The sequence below is a fragment of the Megascapheus bottae genome, chromosome 17 (assembly GCF_031878675.1).
Source record: "Megascapheus bottae isolate mThoBot1 chromosome 17, mThoBot2.hap1, whole genome shotgun sequence".
In the NCBI taxonomy this organism is placed as follows: domain Eukaryota; kingdom Metazoa; phylum Chordata; class Mammalia; order Rodentia; family Geomyidae; genus Megascapheus; species Megascapheus bottae.
The window spans coordinates 10,361,409-10,367,755 of NC_143525.1; positions in this window are offsets into that span (position 1 = coordinate 10,361,409).

Consider the following 6,347-nt stretch of genomic DNA (forward strand, 5'->3'; position numbering starts at 1 on the left):
AAGACTATACAAAAGAGTCACTACAGATTGGTATGTCCTGAAATTTGGATTAAGAAGGATGAAAACAATAGCCAACAGTATTCTCGGACCTCTCCCACCCACCTTACTGCTTGACAAGGTTAAAGGTTGACAATTGATTTTGTTATAATTATAAATTAATCACACCAGAAATTACTTTTATAATTAAAATGCAAATTAACAATGACCAATTCTGAAATGCCAACCAAATTATTACGATAAGAGCTAATGTTAATGAAGCAGTTACTACCAGCAAGGAATCATGGGAGATCTCATGCTTTTCTTACAGGAGCTGAGGTGTTTAGGGTTTTCACTAGAGGGGAACAGAAGGCCTTGATGGGAGAAGGTGACAAATTGGGGAGAGGAGCTTGGGAGGGCACTGCAGCCCTTGTAATTAGTAGGGTGACTTATTGTCTTCCTAGATGATCTTTCTGAACAGATCACACTCCACACTGATCTGAGACAGGTGGAGATCTCTTAAAGACATTATATATTTTCCATATTAGATCCAGTCCAGTCTTTGGCTTGGATTCCTTCAAATACACCAAAGAACCAAATCTTGGCTTTCATATCTCTAACATTTCTGCCCACCAAATGTGTCCACAGAGAGCACATGAGCTGAGGGACAAGAATAAAAGAACACTTGCCATGCCAGGGAAGGGCTTCTAGATGGTTCTTTCCCATTCAGCCCTCCTGCCTGTAGACCTTGGTCAAAGACTTGCTCCTAGATGCTGCCTTCCGTCACCTTCTTCTCTGGTATCCAACTTGGGTGTTTAGAAATGTCTTCCTCAAATGTGATTCCATCACTTGGGGTTTTGGTCCAGTGAGCTTCCTTCTTCCTGAATCTAGGCTCTACAGCATCCCTGGTCCCCTCTCGCCTTTGTCATGAGTCATCCCTCCATCACCACCCACCCCCCCATCAATGCACAGCCCCTTATCTTCAGAGAATGTTCCAAAATAATTATCTGAGCTCTGCTTTATTGTGCCCAGTGTCCCTCTGTCCAGAGTTTAACTACCCCAGAGAGAACATTTTCTTTTTTGGGGAGGAGGGGAGTCTGGGGCTTGAACTCTGGCCTGGGCACTGTCTCTGAGCTCTTCAGCTCAAGGCTACCACCCTACCCTCAAGCCAAGCCCCACTTCCCATTTTCTAGTGGTTAATTGGAGATAAGAGTCTCTCAGCTTTGTATTGCCTGAGCTGGCTTTGAACCTCAATCCTCAGATCTCAGCCTCCTGAGTAGCTAGGATTACAGGTGTGAGCCACCTCACCCAGCTGAGGGCACATTTTCTAAGTCTCCATTGGAATGTGGCCCCTGTCACCTGACTGTAGAGTGTGGGAGGTAATGGGGTAAAGTAGACTAATTTCTCCTCTCTCTCTTTTTTTTCTGACAGTGAGGCTTGAACTCAGAGCCCCTACTCACATTGGGCGATTTTTGCTCTACCACTTGACCCATAGCTCTTCCTTTAGCTTTTTGCTAGTTAATTGGAGTTAAAGAGTCCCGTGGACTTTTTTGCCCTGGCTAGCATCAAACCTCAGCCTGTAGATCTGCATAGCTGGGATTACAAACATGAGCCACCAGCACCTGGCTTCCTAATTTGTCCTTCAACAGCTTCACAAGGGCTGTGTATTGTTTTGGTCTCCACGCTAGGGCATACGATGCTCCCTTTCCTGATTTTAAATCCTAATATTGGCACACGTGCACACACACACACACACACACACACACACACACAAGTACAGGTGGAAGGAGTATAGTTTTGTCAAGTTGTTGGCTTCTGTGAGATTCACAAGGCAAGCAAGTAATTTGGACTCTCTATTTGCTCATCTGAAATATTGATTTCGATGTTCACATGCATAAACAATTCGAGAGCCCAGAAGCAGCCTCTATTCTTTCCAGCTCTTAAAAGATTTTCTGTGAAAGTATTCCAGGAAGAGATGGTTTAATGCCTCAGCTTCCTTGACCTGAAATTGATTTCTCAGAAGAAACTAGCCTTTGATTTGCCAGCGTGCTGTCAGGAGGTTTTCTCAGCTCTGGTCTCTTCTCGGCCCTCCCATCTCCTGGATGAGGGTCTGTGCTGAGCCTCAGGATCTTGGGTTTCCCAGAGGAGACTGTGTCCTTGGGGAGCTCAGCTGGGAGGTGGCACATTCGTAAGACTGGTCTCATCATACCACTATCCACTCACGCTGCACCCGTGCTTCACCTGTTATACAAGAGCATGGAGACAAGGCCTGCACTTGTGCAGAAATGGAGGCTGGCTACGTCAACCAAACATTTTTCCTTCTAGTTTTTCTGATGTTCGGGTAGCAGACAAGTTGAAGGCTGTCAATAGCTTTGATAGGATCTGGTTCCGCTCTCCTGCGTTGCAGATAAGGAAACTGAGGCCCAGAGGTGCCTCTGGGTGAGTTGAGGCCATAGATAAGACAAAAAGTTGGACCCTGTGACTCTAGGCCCAGCATGTCCTCCCATGGCTTCCACTAAAGAAATACCGCTCGACAGCCATATAATGCAAGGCGCATGTGTACTGATCATATCTGAGTAGCCATATGTCAAAGTCCAAAGAAACAGGTACTAAAGAATGACATTTGATATTGGATACATTTGATACATGGTAGATTTGATATATGATAGGTTTGGTCACAAATTCTATTTAATCCATTATGCATAAAATAAACAGTCTCTGGGTACAACCTTGCAACCCACCAAGTCAAAGCTCTCTGGGCTTGGCTGAGATGAGAGCAGGCAACTCAGGACAAGAGCCAGCCTCCTCTGAATAGCAGCAATAAGGGCCTGTCCTAGGAGAGCCATCAATCACAAGCCCACAGAACTACACTTGGTGCTGCAAGTCTGCACTTCTCTCCGACCATTGGTCTATAGAGAACTATTCCATAATAAACGTGTAGGTTGCGGCAGACATTGTCCCAGCCTACAACACACAGAGGACCTTTTATCCAGCCACCCATTTCCAGGGAGCTTTTAGCTGACACAAGATACTTGTGGGCTGGTTGGTATTCCATCTATCTCTTGAGGTGGCTGGGTGTGGGTGGCTGTGCCAACTCCCGGGTGGAATGCTGGGACAGAACTGCCTGGGTGGGGGGAAAGAGGCCTGTCCTTCACACTGAAGGACACCAGTGGTCAGCCCAGATGACCCATGAGGAATGCCCAAGCCCCTTGGCTCTAGGGTGCTACACTAACTTGGAGAGCTATGCCAAGTTCCAGATTTACACTCCTTTCCAGGAGTCTGGGATTCCATTGTAATTCCATGAAGAGCCATTATCTGCTATTTTTCATGCATCTTCCCTGAAGATATTAACACGGTGTCAGTGGCTCACACTTTGTAATCCTAGCAACTCGGAAGGCTGAGATCTGAGGATCACAGTTCAAAACTAGTCCAGGTAGGCAAAGCCAAGAAAAATATTTCCCATTAACCAGCAAATGACTAGCAGTAGAAGTTCAGAGGGTCAGGAGTTTGGCCTAGTGGTAGAGTGCTTGCCTAGCATGCATGAAGACCCAGGTTTGATTTCTTGGTACCACATACATAGAAAAAAGCCAGAAGTGGTGCTGTGGCTCAAGTGGTGGAGCTCTCCCCTTGAGAAAACCCAAGGACAGTGCTTAGGCCCTGAGCTCAAGTCCAGGACTGGCAAAAAAAAAAAGAGGTGTGGTTCAGGTGATAGAGTAACCAACCTAAAGTAAAAAGGGTAAGCAAGAATGTAAGGCCCTGAGTTCAAGGCCCAGTATCAGCACGCACGCACACACACACGGATATGCTAACAGGCTTCTCTCAGGGGATGTTTCCTCTCTGACTTCGTAGATAAGTTTCACACCGGAGTTCATGGAGTTCATGAAGTGGTTAGACCTATTAGGCCTGCTGATACATGGCAAGTTTCCAAGAAAACAAACTCTGCCAAGCAACGTTTGTGTCTCCTGGTGATCAGCTGTGTCTTACCTGCATGTTCATCATGCCACCTGAGACAACCGACGCAGTGAACGCGCACCTCCTGTAGCAGGTGGTCCTGCTCACAGCTGGATCTACAACTCTATTGATTGCCAGGTGCATGTTGGCTCCTCTGTGGTAAGTCCAAGATGGATTAGAACTGCTTTCCTGGTGTCAAAGCCAGTAAGGGAGTCTGTAAAAATCCTCACTGGAAAAGTCTGTATGGACTCCATAGTGAAGTGATAACATTTGCCCTTATTCAACAAAACGCTATTAACACTTTCGGCCTCCGTTTGCTTGTTTTGTGATCTAGGAGTGGCTGTGCAGTGAGAGTTGATCAATATCACCCATCCATCCTTCTGCAGCTACCTGAAACTGGTTACATAACGACTCCTATTATTTTTTTTCTTTTCCTTTTAGGCATCACTGTCCTGGTGGCTTTTTGTTCGGTCTCCTGGGATATCATGTCTGTGACACCAGCTGGGACTGGGGTCCCTGCTGATGGATGGCCCAGACACCCAGATGTAAAAGCACAAAGGAGGTGCACTGAGGTGGTGTGTGCTGTAAAGGGCCACCTCTCTCATCCCTTGCCCTTCCACCACCCCAGAAAACAAGGCTTACACGGTGAGTCGGGAAGCCCTCGCTTGGTCCCAGACCTCTCCAATGTAGTCCTGTGCAGGCAGGAGGAGCACCTAAAAATAGGGCATCTTCAGAAATGCAACTGAACGTCTAGGGCTGAGCATGCATCTGGCCACACCAGGAATCCTTTATTATGAAATAACATCACTTCACTCGTGTGTGTATGAACCCAACACGTGTGACAAAACTGCACAAAACCACTGTACAATGTGCACGCACAGCTACATGAGTGCATGTACACATATATTTTTAGCTATGTTATGTCTGACAAATACATGTGCAGCTGTGATCACCTCAAAGGCTATAGTTATCCACCCATGTTGATGCCAGCCTTATTCTCAAATAGCCCTAGTGTGAAAGAACACTAAATGCCCAAGAATGGATGGATGAAGAGTAAGCCAAATATGGTATGCACATATTTATTTCACTTCATACAACAGGGAAAGTCTGACACGTGTTCGCTATTGGGATAAATCTTGATGACATTATGCTAAGTGAGATAAGCCAACTTTGAAATGACATATGTCGTATCACTCCATTTACAGAGTTAATATAAGAATGTAGGTTGGTGATTTCCAGCATCTGAGGTAAGAAGAATGGAGTATTCGGGTTTAAGATGAAAAAGTTCCCTAACCAAAAGATGAGGGTGGTAGCACAACACTGTGAACGTACTTAGTGCTATCACATGATGCACTTAAAAATGGCTAAGATGGGAGCTGGGAGTTTGGCCTAGTGGTAGAGTGCTTGCCTAGCATGCATGAAGACCCGGGTCCAATTCCTTGGCACCATATATATAGAAAAAAGCCAGAAGTGATTCTGTGGCCCAAGTAGTAGAGCTCTAGCCCTGAGAAAGACCAAGGACAGTGCTCAAGCCCTGAATTCAAGGCCCAGGACTAGCAAAAAAAAAAAAGTAGCGAAGATAGATCCAGGCATTGGTGACTAATGCCTGTAATCCTGGCTACTCAGGAGGGCTGAAATGTGAGGATCATGGTTCAAAGCCAGCCCACAAAGGAAAGTTCATAAGATGGTTATCTACAACTAACCAGTAGAAAACCATTTTGTCACTGTGGCTCAAAGTAGTGGCATGATAGCCTTGAACAATAAAGCTCATAGATAGAATCAGGTCCTGAGATTGAGTCCCATGACCAACAACTCCTCCTCCCCGCCCCCAAAAGGCTAAGACGAGAACTGGGCTGCAGGGCTGCAGTTTGTGTGCAGAAGCACTTGCCTGTCAAGGACAAGACCTTGTGTTCAATTGCCCATACCACACATTAAAAAAAAAAAACCCTGTTAATGAAGATGGTGAATATTATGATATATGCATTCCATTATGATATTTAAATGCTTTGAAATGTTAAAACTCAGAAGGTTATAACTTTAAACAAAAAGAACAAAAGATTTACAAGGCGAAGAAGAAGAAGCAAGCTGTTGATTACGTGAATAGGGGAAGGGGCTCGGGAAAATAACCTGTGATGGAGTCAGAGGCTGGCATAGTCCTGACCAAGGCACTGGGCCCCAGGAACAGAGGTCACCATGGGAGCCTCACCTCAAAACTATCACTCACTCTCGTGGCTTCTCTTTCTTCTATCCAAGAGTAAAACTGAACCCGTTATGACAGAGCCATTTGTGATCAAAAGCATAATGGTGAGGATCAGAGTTGGTGTGTGGTTCGATGTGTCATGCCTGGAGTGGGAGGGGCCAGAGACAGTGAGGACCAATCCCAGGGACCACTCATCAGAGCTACTTAGTCTGTGACTTGG